We start from the raw sequence: 18615 nt of genomic DNA, 5'->3' as shown, positions 1-18615 counted from the left end.
ACTTATACATTTATATGTGAATACCCTGGTATACCCAAGGCTTGGGAAACATTTGTGTGAAGTTTCTCCTCAATCTGTCGATCCGTTCTGGAGTAGAAGATTTTTTTTATAAGATTTAGAGTAAATCCAATATGGCTGCGAAACCATGTGACCTATGACATCATATGTGTGAACATTTTGCTCCTCGTGGTTAGGTGGTCATATGTGTAAAGTTTTTGTCTTGATTTGTTCATTCATGTCAGAGAAGAAGATTTTCGAAGGTTTTCTTTAAAATACAAACAATATGAATATGGCTACTGAATCACGTGAGTGATGATGTCATCAAATCTTTTTCTGTGGACCATTTTATCCTTAGATGACCCTCAAATTTTTTTATACTGATTAGATGTAGCGTTCTACATATGCATAACGAAGGCACCGATGATGTCATAAAAAAGTCACACATTCCCCATGACGAGTACTTGCTATGTGCCAAGTTTCAAAAAATTTTCTTGGTGCGGTTTCAGAGATACAGAGGGCCAAAGTTTTTCCGTTTTTTTCCAACATAGCTGCCACATCACCTGACCTATGATGTCATAATTATCAGCAAAACATACTACATGAGTAATCACTCCGACAGTGAAAATTTTGTCCCAATCCGACAAGAGGTTGCAGAGAAAAACACGAAGGTTCTGTGCGGACAAACAGACAGACAAACAAACGGACCCAAATGCAATAACCTCTCCTTCGGCGAGGGTAACAAACAGACAGAATTACTGACAATAAGGGTCACCTATTTCGCCGACCCAATAACTTATCAGGCAGAGATTGCCCTTCCATCAAGACATTGTTCCCAATCAGAGCAAATCTAAAGAAACGATATCTTTATGGCAAAGTGATGGCCATAGCTTTGTTTGGACAAATGTCCATCCATGAATAATGTTGAGGCTGTGTGGACATACAGTACTATGTATAGAAAGTGAGGTTCAAACTGCAACCATGCAACTTGGATGAATTGTGAGAAGTAATCCTGGACACTTGGAACAATATTCTACATTTATACATTGATGAACGGAATGGCAGCCTAAAATTCTTTGCTGTAATGATCTACGGTATGTAAAGCAATTGAGGTCGTGAGAGTGTGCACTATAATCCATATCCCTCTCTCTCCCGTTAAGAGTGGCTGAGGGTGGTCCTGTATGCGTTTTGATGTGTCCTAAGTTACTCTTCATTTTCTTTCAGAACATACTTTGGGGTAATATTTTTAAAAAAATCAAGGGTAAAATCTTTCAAATATATTACACTTTTTCCCTCAAAAAGACGTTTGTATGTTAGGAAAATTTATGTATTCGTGATTTTTGGTTTCGAGGAGCATATATCTAGCGTACACCAATAAGTCAGTCTGATTTGGTTTATCTCTTATAATTTTCTTTCTCGGAGCATGTCCTTAATGGGTGTTGGAATATTAATTAGGTCTGTTGCTGTTTTTTGTTGCAGAATGCTGACTTAAAATGTTACTCATATAAAAATAGGAGTTGCACTCGGTAACTTTTTGTTCATATTTTGAATGCGAGCTCAGGCATTATAGGGAGCACTCGAGAGAAAGAATTTGTTGCACTGGGAGATGATCCACCACAAAATGCTGGTTTTATGCAGTGTCTACAGATGGATAAGTGGTGTTCAGACAAGCCTTTATGAGTTGAGTCTGGTTACTCATATTGAATATCATGAAAACCCATTCACAACAGTTGCAGAACCTAAATAACACAACTTTCTTACACAAGAAATGAATGTTGAAATGAGAAAGCAGATGCCTTGAGTCCAGAACGTTGGTTATGAACTATATTTGAAACTAGCAAATCGCTTCACTGACGGGAATATTGGGGGGGAAGAGATGTAAAGAGAGATGTAAAGAGAGATGTAAAGAGAGATGTAAAGAGAGATGTAAAGAGAGAGAGAGAGAGAGAGGGAGAGAGAGGGAGAGAGAGGGAGAGAGAGGGAGAGAGAGAGAGAGAGAGAGAGAGAGAGAGAGAGAGAGAGAGAGAGAGGGAGAGAGAGGGAGAGAGAGAGAGAGAGAGAGAGAGAGAGAGATACAGAGACAGAGAGAGAGACAGAGAGAGAGAGAGGATCAGGGCAGGAGAGAGAGAAAAAGCGAGAGAGAGAAGGATCGGGATCGGTTCGGGAGAGAGAGAGAAGGATCGGGATCGGTTCGGGAGAGAGAGAGAAGGATCGGGATCGGTTCGGGAGAGAGAGAGAAGGATCGGGATCGGTTCGGGAGAGAGAGAAGGATCGGGATCGGTTCGGGAGACAGAGAGAGAAAGCGAGACAGAGAAGGAGAGGGATCAGTTCGGAAGAGATAGAGATAGAGATAGAGATAGAGATAGAGAAGAGGAGAGGAGAGGGGAGGGGAGGGAGGGGAGGAGAGGAGGGGAGAGGAGAGGAGGGGAGAGGAGAGGAGGGGAGGGAGAGGAGAGGAGAGGAGAGGGAGGGGAGGGAGGGGAGGAGAGGAGGGGAGAGGAGAGGAGGGGAGGGGAGAGGAGAGGAGATGGGAGAGGGGAGGGAATGGGAAGGAGAGGGAGAGGGGAGGGAATGGGGAGGGGAGGGAGAGGGGAGGGAATGGGGAGGGAGGGAGAGGGGAGGGAATGGGAAGACGAGGGGAGGGGAGAGGGGAGGGGAGAGGGGAGGGAATGAGAAGGGGAGGGAGAGGGAGGGAGAGGGGAGGGAGAGGGAGGGAATGGAAAGACGAGGGGAGGGGAGAGGGGAGGGAATGGGAAGTCGATGCGAGGGAAGGGAATGGGAAGGTGAGGGGAGAGGGGAGGAAATGGGAAGGCAGCATACCAGGGCATTACCGGGGCAATATAACACATCCAAACAGTAGCGTTTTCCTTCTAATCATCGTGTTTTGTATAAAACCAGGCAGTGACATTAAAAAAAATTTAAAAATAAAAAGTAAAAAATTACACATAACATGCATGTGACGGAACTTTTGATAGTGTCGTAGATAGAAGAAAAATCGTGCAAACTATGATACAAGCATCAACATTGACATTTCTGTACTGCGGGGATTTCTGATCAAATCTGCCCGATTGGCCATTTGAAAATCAAAATTTTGAAAAATTTGAAAATAAAAATAAAAAAAAACTTCAAAAAAATTTGAAGTCACAGCTGGCTGAAATTGTTGAAGCGCAAGTGAACATCCCAGACAGAGAACCAAGGGGAGATACAGTCATCATTGATGGCTCAGCACTTATCAATGCCCTACCTCCACGTACTTCAAAGATATTTGATGACTATGCTAAAGAAGACATCATCCCAAAGGTGGAATCCTATGGTGCCAGGTACGAGAGGGTGGACGTAGTGTTTGATGTGTACAAGAAGTCAAGTCTGAAGTCCGAGGCAAGGTCGAAAAGGGGGCAAGGAATCAGAAGAAGAGTGACAGGAACCAGTAAGACCCCAAGTAACTGGAGAATCTTTCTTCGAGATGACAGCAACAAGACTGAGCTGTTTCACTTCCTTGCGGAAAAGATGTGTGAAGCACAGACGACAAGCACAGTCATTGTCACAAAAGAAGAAGATGCCATTAGCAACACAAAGAAGTCACTGGATGCTGTGTCTCCATGTTGTCATGAAGAAGCTGACACTCGAATATTTGTACACGCCAGGGATGCAACGACGGATGGTAGCAAGTCCATTATCATTAAGGCTAATGACACGGACGTACTAGTCATAGCAATATCTGTACTGCCATCCTTACAGGAACTGGGTCTTGAGAACATGTGGATTACTTTTGGCCAAGGAGCCAAGGCGTGATGGATTCCAGTCCATGAGGTAGTTTCTGCAATAGGGACTGAGAAAGCTCGAGGGATCCCATACTTCCATGCATTCACTGGATGTGACGTCGTGTCTGCCTTCCGTGATAAAGGGAAGAAAACTGCATGGCAGACTTGGAACGTCTTTGATGATGTTTCTGAAACATTCACCAATCTCAGCCAGCATCCAACATTGATTCGTGATCTTGACTTTTTTGAAGTTTTTTTTTTCAAAATTTGGATTTTCAAATGACCAATCAGGCAGATTTCATCAGAAAGCCCTGGAGAACAAATGTGCCAAATTTGATGCTTGTATCATCATTTGCATGATTCCTCTCAAAAATTGCTGTTATCTGCCACACTATGAAGACCATGGTGTAGACAAGACCATCTTTCCAGAAAAATTGTCTGGAAAAGGGGAGTCTTTTGCTCAGACAGAAAAATGGCCTTCCTCAAGGTAGCATCCTAACTCCCATTCTGTTTAACATCGATGTCAATCACCAGCCATCCATCCCCAGACCAATAGTTTGCATCTATGCAGATGACCTGTGTATCACAACACAGAAGAATGAGTTCCTTGAATGTACTCTGTCTCTGTCTCTGTCTCTGTCTCTGTCTCTGTCTCTGTCTCTGTCTCTCTCTCTGTCTCTCTCTCTCTCTCTCTCTCTCTGAGGCCCGCATCAACTTGTCCTCATACTATGAAAAAAACACAACTGAGAGTCAATCCCTCTAAAGCTCAAGTCCGTGCCTTCCACTTGAAGAATAAACATGCACATTGAAAGTTGGAGATTCTGTGGAATAGAATCAGACTGGAACACTGTGAAAACCCAGTCTATCTTGGTGTGACCCTTGACCGTTCTTTGATCTACAAAGCACACATCGATAAGCTGAAAGCAAAAGCCAGCACCCAAAATGCTCTTCTCAGTAAACTGGCAGCTCAAATGGGAGCCAACCCCACAACCATCTGATTGACTGCACTGGCCATCTGTATCTCCATGGCTGAATATGCCTGTACAGTTTGGAAATGGTCAACCCATGCAAAGAATATCAACCCGATGGTAAACTCAAGCTGTTGCTGTATCAGTGGATGTCTGAAGCCCACCAAGACCCACAACCTCTGTCTACTCTCTGGCATAGCACCACTCGACATTAAAAGGGTTGTAGCAAGCTATAAAGAATGCCTCAGACAATCAAAGGATGAAAGATACCCACTCCATGGTCATCCGTTGCTCCCTTCACGTCCCAAATCACGCAGAAACTTCCGTTCTTCTGTCCCACGACTGGACGGTAACTCATCATGGAGAAGGGAAGAGAGACTGGAACAATCCCAGGAAGATGAACATATGATCCTCAAGCCATCAGGGAAGTTCCCATCAGGTGCTGACCTGCCATGGATAACCTGGTGCAGCCTAAACAGACTATGGGTGAGCATGACGAGATGTAAATCAAACATGCCAAGATTGGGATACACTGAAGACGCAGCAGACTGTGAATGCAGTCTTGGTCACAGACCATGGGACATCTCCTGAGCTGTGGATTGCTGCATGGGACATGTACACTGAATGATCTGGCAGAAGCCAATTTGATGGAGCATTCGAGTGTGCTTGCCAATGGCAGACAGTGGTGTGATGATACGAAATTAATGAACTACAGTGAAGTTGATGCTCCACCATTGCAAATCCCCATGCTTCCCACCGAAAGCAAAGTTGAAAGATTGCAAAACGTTCCACCAGGAATGACCCAATCTTAAATTTTGAATTTAAAAAAACTTCTGTGTTGACCTCTATGACACAAGTCCCCATCCCATGAACCGGGGATCAACGCAAAAACATCGTTACATAATTCATGCATCCCCCAATGTTGACTGCATATCCAGTTTCATTATAAAATGTACCCGTAATTGCATTTTTTGGTATTTGACCTTTTGGCCCCATCCCTGGACCCCAGAAGTCATGGCCAAAATGATACTGCTCTTGTACCTTCTTGCCATGTGGTGATCATAACTTTTTATTTTTTAATCGAACTTCACCCAAAACAAGGCCGAGAGCCACTAAATGTGAAGGGCTACTGAGAAAAAGAAGAAGAGGAAAAACTGGCAAAACCTTGACCTACATCTGAAACAAGGAAACCTCTTCACAGGAACACTGTGCAGGAGGTAGCTAGGCCAGGTGGAAAAATAAATTTTCCTCCCCCATTAGGTGTTTTTTAGGAGACACCATCTCTGTACTGGATGGCCGTTGGCTCTCGAATGGAGCTCATCTGCTCTTTGTCAGTTGGTGTTTTTAGTCCTGACAGGGTGTCACAGTCACCCTCCCAACCAGCAAACCCAGTGAGGGGTGTCGGTTTCGTTGCCGACAACCTGACCATGCAGCAGGTGGTCGGCTTAGTTTTTTTGTAATTCGGCTTAGTTTAAGAGATTCTTGAGGTTATGGCATTTGCGAAATGAAATAAAGCCATGAACACTGGGTATTTCCGGGTGTTTATAAGCATTGCAATGTCACTATTAAAGGCGCTGTCACACCTTGACGTTTTAGCCAGCAATGGCAACGTATAAAAATGTATGTAAAACGTTGGCGTACGCTGAAGTTTTGAGTTGTTTTTTTTTTTAAGTTTTGGTCGTATTCATAACATGTTGGTCGTATGCATAACATATTAGTAAAGGCACAGAACGTTTCGTTGTCTTCTCGATAACTTATACCAACGAATGCTTAGCCCGTTGTCATCGTTCACAACCTATGCCCAACGATAGTTTAACTTAGTCATAGCGCGCTGCACGTATCGCCGACGAACTCGTGGCGTTCTCTGTTAAAAACCTGCCGCACGCCGATTTAAATCATAACCGCCTGAAAATTGGAAGTGTCACCATCGCAGTCACACCTTGACGATTTAGCCGGCGTATGCCGACCTATGAAAAAATGTGTGTAATACGCTGGCAAACGTCGAATACGTTATGGGTAAGTTGTGTATTCGTTCGGAGCACGCTGAAAAACAATGAAGTACGCTGTCATATTCCGTGGTACGTCTAGTCAGTCGTGAAATTTCAAGCATGCTAAAAACTTTACGACATACTCAACGTATGGCTCACAAGTTCCACATACGCTGGCATAAGTTCTCGGCGCGCTCCACGATCATTGACACACGTCAGACACGCATTACTTGAAAGTTACTCATAAGTCGAAACACGTCGAGGTAATGTTTAACATGCCCGAAACTTAATTTTTAACCTTTGAGTAGCGTGCTTTGAACCTATGTGTAACGTATCTCAAACGCACATTGACGTATGTAGACGAATTTGATTGACGTCTTCCGGACGACCACAGAACTTACTGAACGTGTTTCTAACTTACATCTACCGTATAATGGCGATTTGCAGCGTTTAGGGGAATTGGTATATACAAATGGGCTTCACAAGAGGAACCCGTCAGTGTTCGAGACTCCATGTTGAGTAGATGTCAATGTCAGTAGTATCAGTCGTAGTAGTATTCGGTGAGCGTGTCAGTAGTAGTAGCAGTAGTAGTAGTAGGTCCATGTCAGGAGTAGTAGGTGAGCGTGATGGGGAGGGTCTAGGTGATGATGGATCCTCGTTGCGTCCACAAATAGGAGACTACTTTGCACCATTGTTCAATGTTCTTTTCGGCTAATTTTTTTTTCTCATTCCCACAATGAACTATTTTTTGTTTCAGTTTTTAAAGTATTCAAAACGACTTGGACAAAAGCATAATGTACTAGTTGTGGTGAATTGAAGGTCGTGACGCGTGATCACATGTCGCGCGGCTCGTGCACGGGATAGATAAAGCCAAGATTCCGCGCGGTCGGGGGGATTGTCCATGGGGCATTGTCATTTACGGCGGCAGTCCACTTGGTGCTCGTTGAATGGTAAGAATTGAGAGTATACCGGAATCCGCGCTAATTGCTGATTTATTTTGCGGTGATCTACTGCACATGTATACATTGCTACATTTGTACTCCTTGCTGCACCTGTATCCTCTGATGTGCCCGTAGAAGCGGCTTCATTCAAATGGAATAAAGCCTACACTCTGAAGGTTTTTCCCTCGCTTTCATCTCACTACTAATGAACACAGAATGCTTCGATAACTTTTAGATAAGTTATACCAATGATTGATTAGCGTGTTTTAGGCGTCCACAACCTATGCCCAACGATAGTCTAACGCAGGGTTCGGGAACATGTGGCTCGCGAGTCAGGTGTGGCTCTTTTGATGATTACATCTGGCTCGCAGATAAAATTGGAGCTTGAAACTTTGAAAACCCAATATTTCTCGCAGAAGCTTTACCCGTAGTTTGAATGGTGTTGTGCTTCATTCACGTGCAGGGCTGAACTTGGCAGAAGGAGAGAAGAAAAAACGCCTCCGAATTGGCTGAAGCGGTTTTTGTTTCGTTCAGTCATGCGGCCGAGGCGACTCGTGATTTCGGTTCCTCTAATGACGTGCCGCCGCCGACACGCGTCGCGGAATTCATCTCGACCAATCACGTGCCACCGCTGAGGCGACAGCATCCCAGAGTCGGCCGGCCGCGCCGCACCTCTCGAGTATATAAGCCCGTGTGCAGGCCAGCCAGACTCACTATTTGCCTAGCCTCAGTTGGGTCAACATCTCCCTCTCTCTCTCTCACTTGCTCAAAGCTAATCCTTCGACGAAGAAGATGGCAAAAAGAAAAAAAGATGAGGAGTATCGTACATTTCAGGACGAATGGGCCGAAGAATTCACCTTTGTGGAGAGAGCAGGTTCTGTGGTGTGTCTAATTTGCAATGACAAAATTGCATCGATGAAACGGTCGAATATAAAGCGGCACTTCGACACGCGCCATGCAACCTTTGCATCAAAATACCCTGCGGGAGACATCAGAAAGAAAGCGTGCCAAGAGCTACTGAGCAGGGTGCAAGCCAGCCAGCAGCAACTCCGCGTATGGACCCGGCAAGGTGACTGTAATTCCGCTCGCTTTGCTGGATCTTTAGCAATAGTGAGGAACGGAAAACCATTCACAGATGGTGAGGATGCTAAAACGTTCATGCTGGATGAAGCCAATGAACTTTTTGATGATCTTCCGAACAAAGACAAGATAATCAAACGGATACAAGACATGCCTCTGTAGGCAAGAGCTGTTCATGATCATACCATCATGATGGCAAACCAAGTGGAGGAAACGCAAGTGAAGGACATAAATACAGCGCCGTTCTTTTCCCTGGCTTTGGATGAGTCAACAGACGTAAGCCATTTGTCGCAGTTCAGTGTGATTGCAAGATATGCTGCTGGTGATACACTGCGCGAAGAAAGTCTTGCTGTTCTGCCAATAAAAGGGTCCACAAGAGGTGAGTATTTATTCAAGTCTTTCATGGAGTTCGCTCAAGAAAAAAATCTACGAATGGATAAACTTATCTCAATGTGTACTGATGGTGCTCCGTGTATGGTGGGGCAAAACAAAGGATTTGTGGCGCTTCTCCGTGAACATGAAAATAGACCCATCCTAAGTTTCCATTGCATTCTACACCAGGAGGCACTTTGTGCTCAGATGTGTGATGGGCAGCTTGGCGAAGTGATGTCGCTGGTCATTCGTGTGATCAACTTTATTGTTGCCCGAGCCTTAAATGGTCGCCAGTTTAAAACACTGCTGGATGAAGTTGGAAATAACTATCACGGTCTGCTTTTGCACAGCAATGTGCATTGGTTGTCAAGAGGGAAGGTGCTTAGCCGTTTTGCGGCTTGCCTGAACGAAATCCGGACTTTCCTTGAAATGAAAGGGATTGAGCATCCTGAGCTAGCCGAAACTGAGTGGCTCCTCAAGTTTTACTATCTCGTGAATATGACTGAACATCTGAACCAGCTCAACGTGAAAATGCAAGGCATTGGAAATACAGTGTTATCCCTTCAACAAGCTGTGTTTGCTTTTGAAAACAAGCTGGAGCTCTTTATCATGGATCTTGAAACAGGTCGTTTACTACATTTTGAAAAACTGAGACAATTTAAAGATGCATGCACAGCAAGTGAGCCCACTCAAAACTTTGATCTCCACCAGTTAGCTGGCTTCACATCCAGTCTCCTACAGTCATTCAAAGCACGCTTTGGAGAATTTCGTGAGCACACTCGTCTTTTTAAGTTCATCACCCATCCAAACGAGTGTTCACTGAACACAGCCGACCTGAGTTACATTCCTGGTGTCTCCGTCAGAGATTTTGAAGCAGAAGTGGCTGACCTGAAGGCCTCAGACATGTGGGTGAATAAGTTCAAGTCACTGAATGAAGATTTGGAAATAATCGCACGACAGAAAGCGGAGTTGGCGAGCAAGCGCATGTGCAAAGAAATGAAAAAACTTCAACCCGAAGACCAGCTGATTATCAAAACTTGGAACGCGCTTCCTGTCACATACCTCACACTGCAGCGTGTGAGTATTGCTGTATTGACCTTGTTTGGATCTACGTATGCATGTGAGCAGTCATTCTCACATCTTAAAAACATCAAGTCCAACCTACGATCACGTCTAACGGATGAAAGCCGTTGCCGACCCTCTCATCCACCAACCTGCCTCCCTCCACTGCCCTCTCACCTCCATCTCTTCACTCCACCTCCTCAAATACTCAACTGCCATCTTCCTTGTCTCTTGTCCCCCCTCTCTCCCAGCACCACAGAGCCTTTTCTCCTCCTCATTCGGCCCCCTCCCCTCGCTATTCTGCAATACCCCACACTCCTTCAGCAACCCTCCTTACCTCCCCCCCTCGTCCCTCGTCCTACCCTCCCCCGCCCCCTCCACCTCCTGCACCCAAAGCCTCCTCCCCTACCTCTTCATTAAAAGTGTGGACCTCAAATATCCGGGGCCTTCGCTCAAACCTTTCAGATCTTTCCATGCAGGTTGCAACTTCCGGTTCCGGTTTTGAGCGGCAAGAGGTCTCCTTCGGGGCTCCCTGCTGACATTCTCAAAGTTAAGTTCCGGTTGTTATTTGTCCCGTTTTAACTGTTTAATTTTCTCACCTACATGTTAATGTGTGTTCCTAGTTCGGTTTTGTTTCAAAAATCGTGCTATTTTGTGAGTATTTATGTCGACGTTCTTACCTGGTGTTTGAGGCCTAGTCCTAGGCTTGAGGCCTACCGGTTCCACTTGGTGTTCGATCGTTTTTTTTTGTTTGTCTGTTTGTTTTTTCTCCCCATTACCTTCAATTTCTATCCTCCCCATTACCTTCAATTTTCATCCTCCCCACTTTCCAAACATCCCCCATTCTCCCAACTAATCTCTTTCTTATCTCAAAAAAAATAAAAATAAAATATATATATATATATATATATATATATATATATATATATATATATATATATATATATATATACCCAACAACAACAACAACAACAACACGCTCACCTTCTCCCGATTCTGCTACTTCTTCTTCCTCTTAACTTCCTCCTCATCTTCCTCGATTTCTTTTTTTTTTTTTTTTACATTTCCATGACCTAATCTGTTGAACTCTCTCATACATTAATATTAACAACAAAAACGATCTTATGATGCTTCATCTTCCTCTCTCACACATGTGGTACTCTTTACTGTTTCACAATGCACTACTCTTCTGCTATTTCAACAGACTGCTTTCATTTCGACCTCTCCTTCATTCCTTGCCTAAAAATCCAACTATTACAGCGCTTCTTCTCTCCTTGCTCTGAATTCGCCTTCAATGCATCCATCAAGAATTGTGTTAAATCGCATCTCTGACCTAAAACTTTTAAAAACCACAGTTTGCCATGGTTGCACGCTTTCCATCAACCATTCTTTTTTCCAACTTCAGTGCCAACTCACCCCCTCACCCCTCACTCTCACTCTCAAAGCAACCATCCCACTCTTCTCCCTCCAAGCCTCCCTCTCACCTCTTTCAAAAATTCCCCCTTACCTTTCTCCCACCTTTCATCCCCCTCACTCTTCCTTCTCTAAGTTGCCCCCCTCTCATCCACCAACCTGCCTCCCTCCACTGCCCTCTCACCTCCATCTCTTCACTCCACCTCCTCAAATACTCAACTGCCATCTTCCTTGTCTCTTGTCCCCCCTCTCTCCCAGCACCACAGAGCCTTTTCTCCTCCTCATTCGGCCCCCTCCCCTCGCTATTCTGCAATACCCCACACTCCTTCAGCAACCCTCCTTACCTACCCCTCATCCCTCGTCCTACCCTCCCCCGCCCCCTCCACCTCCTGCACCCAAAGCCTCCTCCCCTACCTCTTCATTAAAAGTGTGGACCTCAAATATCCGGGGCCTTCGCTCAAACCTTTCAGATCTTTCCATGCAGGTTGCCACTGACAAACCAGACATTATCTGCCTAACAGAAACTTTCCTCTCCCAAGACGTGTCTGACTCCCAAGTATCTCTCCCTGGTTACTCCCTCTTACGGTATGACAGACCTGAGCCTCGTCCTGGTGGAGGTGTTGCTCTCTTCATCAAAGACTCTATTCCTCACTCTCCCTGCACTGCTCTCACTCCCCACACCCCCAGGAATACCTCTGGCTTCGGCTTCCCCTCCACTCCCACCTCATGTTTATATGTGTACTGTACCGTCCACCGAACAGTGATGACTCCATCTACACCTCACTCTCCGAAAACATGGACCATCTTCTATCTTCTCATCCAAACTCTCTCTTCCTCTTATGTGGCGACTTCAATTGTCATCACGCCAGTTGGCTAGGTGTGGGTACCTCTCTCACCTGCCATGGGACATCAGCAAAAGCTTTCTGTGACTCATTGGGACTGACTCAATCGGTCAACTTCCCGACCCGGATCTCAACCAATGGTACTCCATCTCTTCTGGATCTGATTTTGACAAATTTCCCTGACAATATCTGCTGCTCTTCCTTCGCTCCAATTGGTTCTTCTGACCACGTCCTTGTTAAAGTGGACATCTCTCTGGCTGTTATCAGAGAACCACCTCACCGCCGTCGAGTCTGGCATTTCACTCAAGCCGACTGGCAGGGTCTCCGAGCAGCCATCAAACTTACAGACTGGTCTCCTATTACTACTTTCTTAAACATCAACTCATCCTGGGAATTCTTTCAAAGAAACTTGCTCTCCCTCATGCACAGATTTATCCCCTCTCGTGTTCAGTTGTCTTACCCTTCCTCCCGCCCTTGGTTTACTGAAGCTTGTGGCGAGGCAGTTGTCCTGAAACAACTTGCCTTTGCCTCATGGAAAGCAAACCCAACTGAGGGCAATCTCAGTTCTTTCCACAAAGCTCGGAACAAGTGTGTAGCTACCCTCAGGAGAGCCAGAAAACAACATCTTTCTCATCTCAAGTCTGAACTCTCAAACCTCTCTCCCTCCTCAAAATCCTGGTGGCGTTTAATCAAATCTGTTTCTGGTGTATGTTCCCCCTCCATCCCCTCCCTTACCTCAAATGGCCGCACTGCTGATTCCACACGTGATAAAGCTGAATGTCTAAACTCGGTGTTTGCAGCTAAATCTTGTGTCCCAAACCCATCACTATCTCTACCCACTTTACCCAGTCGCACCCAACTGTCCCTGGACTCTGTATCCTTTTCTCCTGACAAGGTGGAGAGCTTGCTTTCAAACCTCGAGTCAGATTCTGCAACCGGTCCAGACGGCATCAGCCCACGTGTCCTCAAAGCCTGCTCTTCTGCTCTTGCTCACCCTCTCTCTGTTCTATTCACCCACTCATTTTCCCAAGGTCATCTGCCATCTGCTTGGAAATCTGCTAACATCACTGCCCTGCATAAAAAAGGTGCAAAAACAGATCCCTGTAACTATAGACCAATCAGCCTTCTCCCAATCATCAGCAAGGTTATGGAATCCATCATCGCTTCAGACATGAAATCCTTCCTCTTCTCCAATGGCTTGATTTCCAATCATCAATTTGGTTTCAGACCAGGTCACTCTACCCTAGATATGCTGCTTCTGCTCTCCCATCAATGGATGGAGGTCCTCAATGCCAGACAGGAAATCCGAGCCGTATCCCTGGACATATCACGTGCTTTTGACACAGTCTGGCACCCTGCCCTACTCACCAAACTCTCTTCCCATGGTATTCAAGGCCATCTCCACTCATGGCTCGCAGACTTCCTCTCCTGTCGCAGTCAACGTGTGGCCCTAAATGGAGTTCTTTCATCCCCTCTTCCTGTGCAGGCTGGAGTTCCTCAAGGTAGCGTTCTGGGCCCTGTTCTTTTTCTGGTTTTCATCAATGATCTCTCGGACTCTCTGGAAAATCCTCTATTTCTCTTTGCCGATGACTCCACCCTCTGCCGTACCATCTGTCATCCCTCAGACCGGCAAGCAGCAGCTTCTTCGCTCACTGCAGATCTGGATAAAATCACAAACTGGTCCAACACGTGGAACATGTCTTTCAATCCAGACAAATCTCACACTCTCACTATGTCTCTTCGAAAGGACCGTTTACAAAACCCCCCATCCACTTTCTCAACAATCCTCTGGAAGAAGTCTTTTCTTTCAAGCTTCTGGGTCTCACTATCTGCCATGACCTTTCCTGGGAAAGTCACATTTCCAACCTTGCCTCAAAAGCCAGTCGCCGACTGGGAATCCTCCGTCGTGCAAAGTCCTTCCTCGGCCCTCTTGAGCTCCTGACCACTTACAAAGCTTTTGTCCGTAGCCTGATGGAGTACTGCTCTCCCCTCTGGGCTGGTGCTCCTGCCTCCCACCTTTCTCGACTTCACGCTGTCGAAACCAGGGCTTTTAAGATCATTGGCATCTCCCGCAATGAAGCTGAGTCTTTGGGCCTCTCACTCAATCACCGCAGGTTGGTCGGTGGTCTTTCTGTCTTCTACCGACTCCTCTCCAGCCTTGCCCCCCTGCTCTCTCTGTGATTTGTCCCAACCACATTTCCACAGGTCGCTCAAGGTCCGCCAACAACCCCTTCTGGTAAAACTACCAAAATCACGAATCACTGCTCATCTTCACTCTTTCATTCCTCTTTTTCCCGCCTTTGGAATAAACTTCCTCACTCTATTCTTTCCCATTCTTCCCTCCAGGCTTTCAAAACAGCTGTTCACCACCACCTCTTATCTTCCCCCATCCAAATCCTCGATCTTTTCTACCCCCGATAATCCACCCAAGCCCACTTCCTTCAATTCTCCTGCTTTCCTTCCTGAAAGTCCCTTTAATGTCCATCTTCCCCTCGCCATGTTCCCCGTCCCATCCCCATCCTTCCCCATCCTTCCACAGTTCACCTGTGTCTGTTCCCCAATGTTTTGTCCCTTCCACTCCCGCCCCTCTTGTCTCATGCCTCCTTGCTGTGAGTTGTGTGTTAGCTCTCATACGAGCCTCGACCAAGGTATACAAAAAAAAAAAAAAAAAAAAAAAAAAAAAAAAAGCCTCAACGCTTGCATGAAGCTTAACCTCACCAAGTACCAACCAGACTACAAAGCCATCAGCAAATCCATGCAGCACCAGGAGTCCCATTAATGGTGAGTATTATAACAACATTATTTAAAAGAATAAATTCAGAGGCTTATTATACTCACATTTAGTTGAATTCAGTCTTAAAATATATTATATGTCTCTCACTGAAATAGATTTCCAAATATTTTGCTTTCATGGCTCTCTGAGTCAAAAACGTTCCCGACCCCTGGTCTAACGTATGCATCGCGTGGCAGCGTATCGTCGACGATTACGTGAGGTTTTCTATTCATAGGCTGCAACTTCACTTTTAATAAATGTCTGTCACTCGCCTATTGTTTTTGGACGCTGCTGCTCGGGAATTGAAATCGTTTTCATTGAACGAGTTAAATCACTTCCACAATACTGCAGTCACGGCACCAACAGCAGCAGGCTCAGTGCCAGCCTCATGCCAGACTCAAGCGGATCCCTGTAGAAGGTGTACTGCTTGGTTATCCTTGGACCCACTCTGGCTAGCAGCTCGTCAAACATCGCTGGGGGCATTCGCAGGAAGTTGGTGAAGGATGCATGGTCCTCGTTCCGGAGTTCCACCATGAGCTGGTCATATATGCCGTAATGGTGTCGCCTCCCGATCTATGGTCTGACCCAGTTCCTTCTCCTCCTTTCACGTCTTCTTCTCCCGGCTCTATTGGCACACAACTGGTGCAGTGTCAACTCGATGAGGTCATGTTGATGTTCGAGGACAGGTAGGTATTGTCGTCTCAGCCTTGCCGTATCCTCCATCTCTCGGAATGACATGGACATGTACTCACCACGAAGTCTAAAAAAAGACGGGTTCCTCCTGCGAAGGCCCTTTTTATATTCCAATTCCCCTAATCGCTGCCAATACGCCATTATACGGTATCTGTAAGTTAGAAACGCGTTCAGTAAGTTCTGTGGTCGTCCTGAAGACGTCAAATATGTCTACATACGTATTTGTGCGTAGGACATGCTTTACAAATAATTCCCAAGCACGTTACTCATAGGTTATAAATAAGTCACGGGTACCCTCAAAAATACTTTGACGTGTTTCGACGTATGAGGAACTTTCAAGTAACGTGTTGCGAAGTGTGAACAACGTTCATGTAACGTGCTTACAAAACGTTACTCATAGGCTAGAAATAAGTTTCGGGTTCGCTAAACATTACCTCGACGTGTTTCGACTTATGAGTAACTTATAAGTAACGTGTGCCAACATGTGTCAACGATCGCATAACGTGCCTACAACTTATGGCCAGCGTAGCGGAACGTGTGAGTCATACGCCGGCATACGTTGGAAAATTTCAACTATGGAAAAATTGGAGGACAACCCAAAAGTACAACGTTTAAAGCCAGCGTACTACGACGTATGGCAGTGTTTTTCAGCGTGCTCTTAACGTATACAAAACGTACCCATAACGTATTCGACGTGTGCCAGCGTTTTCGACAAATTTTTCATCAATCGGTATACGCTGGCTAAATCGCCAAGGTGTGACAGCGGCTTAAATGACACTCCTAAGTTTGGTGAATTTCTGCAAAACTGTTTAGGAGGGGATAGCGTGACGGATGGACAGACAGTAAAAACAAACAGAAAGGCCAACACCACTACTGACAGAAACATGAATGCTGTGCTCACGGGGCATGGCTCGAGCACGCATACACGGTTGAGCCGACCCACTGGGCCAATGGACATGCCACATGAGCGGATAAGAGGTTGCCTCATGAACCTTTGCCAAACCTCATTGCAGGCTCAATAAAAGGCGAGCAAGTGAAGGAGTCACGGCCATCTGACGAAACTGCTGAGCATCTGCTGTCTGTCTGTCAAGCCATTCATATCTGCCAAGCCGTTCCTGTTTGCTGAACCAGGGGCTGTTGGGCGAACCTGCCGATCCATCTGGACAAGTTGCACTGACACCAAGCGAACAAAAGGGGTTCTTGAGGGCGAATAGCAGCAGCATGCAATCCTTTGGCGCAGCATCCACGTTCACACGACATTCCCGACACATCACTCACATTTCCCCTTTTCCCTTCCCTGCACTTTGGACCAACACAAGCCCCGTTTGCATAGGGTGAGCAATTGGTCAATACCAAGCCCCGATATATATATATATATATATATATATATATATATATATATATATATATATATATATGATACATACATATATATGATTACATCCTTAGATAATTAAGAGTGTGTTCGTGGATCTTCTGTGCTCGGGGTAAGCTGTTCTTGTGCGTTTCAAAAGGCCAGAACATGTCTTGTGACTATTGTGACTGTAAATGCGTGCCTTTATCTTGGTAAACTTTCAAACCTGCACAATTGTCTCTTTTCCTTCATTGGTTGGGCATAGCTTGTACATAATAAATAGACGGGATGTTGAATCCCATTAATTCATTGTGAGATAGCCAACGCCCCACCCAGGGTTTCGCTTAGCTGTATTTAAGCTGGACTCATAAATGTTAGTGCGTGTTCTCTTTTGTCCCACAACTTTGTATCAGTGGGTGTGTCAGTGTGTGTGTGTGTGTGTGTGTGTGTGTGTGTGTGTGTGTGTGTGCGTGTGCGTGTGCGTGTGCGTGTGCGTGTGCGTGTGCGTGTGCGTGTGCGTGTGCGTGTGTGTGTGTGTGTGTCCTCCATAACTCCAAAACCATGAAAGCGAGCAGTCTGAAATTTTGCATGCATACGAAGGGAACTCCAAGAAAGTGCAAGAGTGAAAATTGGGTGTTTGGGTGAATTAAAACTCCCCTTTTGAGGATACTTAATCTTCTTCTTCGTCGACTTTTCCCATTTAGCTGGGGTCACCTCCATCCCAACGAGCAGCCTTCATCCACATCAACTGATCTGGGGCCCATTCCTCCTTCATTCCACGGTGTTTCATGTCTTCTTTTACACAGTCCATCCATCTTTTCGCTTGTCTTCCCTTTTTCCTTCTTCCAGGTACATTCAATTCCAATGCACTCCTTGATGGTTCCTCTTCCCCTCTCCGTTTCACATGTCCAAACCACCTCAACCTTGCCTCTCTCGCCTTCTCCTCAATCCCAACCACTCCTGCCATTTCCTTGATGCTCGTGTTCGTTTTCTTTTCTCTTAGACTGATGCCCATAATCCACCTCAACATTCTCATTTCTGTTCTCATTAGTAGTCGCTCTTCCTTCTTCTTCAATGCCCACGTTTCAGCTCCGTACAGAAGCACTGGTCTGATGACTGTCTTGTATACCTTAATCCTCAGTTTCGATGGTAACTTCTTGTCATATGTTACACCAGTGACCTCCCTCCATTTCTTCCAGCCCACCTTCACTCTATCCCTCACAGCCTTCTCACTGCCTCCATTGCTATCCACAGTACTTCCCAGGTACACAAAGTACTCTACTTGGCTCAAGGTTGCTCCCCCTGTATCCTTGATGTTGATTTTTCTCTTGGTCTTACTCTTCCCGCTGGTCATTGATACTGTCTTTTTCA

The 18615-nt window shown here is 45.6% G+C and overlaps 2 long non-coding RNA genes across 2 annotated transcripts in view; one reads left to right on the top strand and one right to left on the bottom strand.

Annotated features, from left to right (window-relative positions):
• The window catches only part of LOC147027689 (uncharacterized), a 53332-nt gene extending 36303 nt beyond the window's left edge, over positions 1-17029 (bottom strand). The window contains exon 1 of the long non-coding RNA XR_015057185.1: positions 16894-17029. This is a non-coding gene — a long non-coding RNA (uncharacterized LOC147027689). The remainder of the gene's footprint in view (positions 1-16893) is intronic.
• Positions 17030-17136: 107 nt separating this feature from the next.
• Positions 17137-18615, top strand: part of LOC147027688 (uncharacterized) — a 36725-nt gene continuing 35246 nt past the window's right edge. The window contains exon 1 of the long non-coding RNA XR_015057183.1: positions 17137-17224. This is a non-coding gene — a long non-coding RNA (uncharacterized LOC147027688). The remainder of the gene's footprint in view (positions 17225-18615) is intronic.

The sequence above is a fragment of the Eptatretus burgeri genome, chromosome 4 (assembly GCF_056783735.1).
Source record: "Eptatretus burgeri isolate ZD-2024b chromosome 4, Ebu_testis_v1, whole genome shotgun sequence".
Taxonomy (NCBI): Eukaryota; Metazoa; Chordata; class Myxini; order Myxiniformes; family Myxinidae; genus Eptatretus; species Eptatretus burgeri.
Note: the sequence above shows the minus strand (reverse complement) of the source record. Positions and strands in the feature narration are given on the sequence as shown.